The sequence below is a fragment of the Sinocyclocheilus anshuiensis genome, unplaced genomic scaffold (assembly GCF_001515605.1).
Source record: "Sinocyclocheilus anshuiensis isolate Anshui unplaced genomic scaffold, SAMN03320099.WGS_v1.1 scaffold3403, whole genome shotgun sequence".
In the NCBI taxonomy this organism is placed as follows: Eukaryota; Metazoa; Chordata; class Actinopteri; order Cypriniformes; family Cyprinidae; genus Sinocyclocheilus; species Sinocyclocheilus anshuiensis.
This window is the reverse complement of record NW_015544684.1, coordinates 93353-95030: the sequence shown is the minus strand read 5'-3', so window position 1 is coordinate 95030 and position 1678 is coordinate 93353. Positions and strand designations below refer to the sequence as shown.

The following is a 1678-nucleotide window of genomic DNA, read 5'->3' as shown; positions in this document are numbered from 1 at the left end:
GACAATTAAAAGTGTTATATAGCCCACTGAATCATACTCAGACTTAATGCTGGCAGCAGTGGAACCACTCGGGAGAGAACTGCCAGGAGACTTATTTCTTAGCATAAAAGAGGACAGTGGTACAAGAGGAATACCAAATTATTGTTTTAAGTGTGAAAATATAGCCAAAGTAACACAGAAATTAAAAAACAATGGACTTGTAAAAAGGCCCCTGAAATAATCAGGTCTTCACTTTAAGCTTTCATATACTAATGAGTGAGTTCTTGCTAGAGCAAGAGAAACACTGTGAAAGAGTCTCAGAGCCGGCAAAAGCTGTGAAAAGAGTGACACTTTATCTCACAGAGTATGACGCAGCCTGCAGAAGTGACATGTGCTGAAGGTGTGAGGGAGTTGTACTTTATCAACGCTGTCATGAATTCACACACCACTGTGTGATGTAATACAAAAACCTGAAACTGAAGATGCTACCCTCTTCTCATTCCCTGCATTGTTGGGCATTTTTTTAACATGACAATGAAGATATTCATTCTCCTGAGTTGAAAATCCTTCAGTGGACATGTATTTCACTCAATCTTAACACTCTTGAGCTGCTGTGAGAGATTCTGTAGAGATGAGCTGAGCAACACTCCCCATTAAAGACCAGGGCATTTAAGGAGGTCGTCCTCCAGGAGTTAAACAGCACTGATGTGAAAATTTGTCATGACCTTGTACACTCAGTGCCAAGAAGTGTCAGAGCAGTTTTGTCATCTTTCTATGAATTATATTAGTGATCATTAATAAAATACATCTTTTATATTTAATCAGAGGGGGTGTACTCATTTATGCTGTGCACTGTAAGTCCATATGTCTTACTAACAAGAAACTATACTTCTAACCACAGGTCGAGAGCTGTAGTTCATACCACGCAAGTTTACGATGCTGTTTGCGAATGTTTGTTTGAACTATGGTTTCGGGAAACACCGAATCGTTGAATTATGTTGGTAATGACGGAACTTGCGACCATAGTTGGCTAAAGATGCTTTTGGGAAACGCACCCCTGAACAGTAATAGTAATAACTCTAAAAATGTATAAATTTGAAAAACTAAAAATTGGTTTACCAAGTCACCAATTTCAATTATTTTACAATACAATTTTTTCAATCAAATCAAACTTATTTTTTAACAATATGTACAGATAAATCAAATATTACACAGTGCTACGTTGGCTGAGAGCACACTGCAAGATCAGACACACACACTTGATTTTTCTGGTGGCTCAGACTACACCTCTGCCTTCCAGTGGTGCTACTAACTGATGGGATACAAAATATAGAAAAGTCCTGGAAAACTGTGGGAGCTGATGCAGAAACAGATGAACATTGACAACCCATTTCTGCAAGACCCACCTAGAATACTGTGTGGGTCATCTTCGCCTTGGCAATTTGCTGAAGTCTTCCATAACAGCAATGACCAAAACAGTCCAACACCACTGTCTGATTTCGTGTAGAACTTCACAGCATCCAATCCATAAGGATCCACTGTCTGTCACCTTCCCTTGCCATCTCTGTAGGCTCTATGGAAGGATCAGTAGTTCCCACATAGCCCTCCATTCATCATACAGCACCTCGTTGTTTCTGACCCCTCGGATATTGCCACAAGTAGTGTTTCTTGACAATATGTTTGGCTGCTCGGCACATAC

At 39.9% G+C, this 1678-nt stretch overlaps 1 protein-coding gene across 2 annotated transcripts in view; it reads right to left on the bottom strand.

The window, feature by feature from the left end:
* Positions 1 to 1678, bottom strand: part of LOC107698228 (paired amphipathic helix protein Sin3a-like) — a 35159-nt gene that overhangs the window by 5853 nt on the left and 27628 nt on the right. The window lies entirely within an intron of this gene.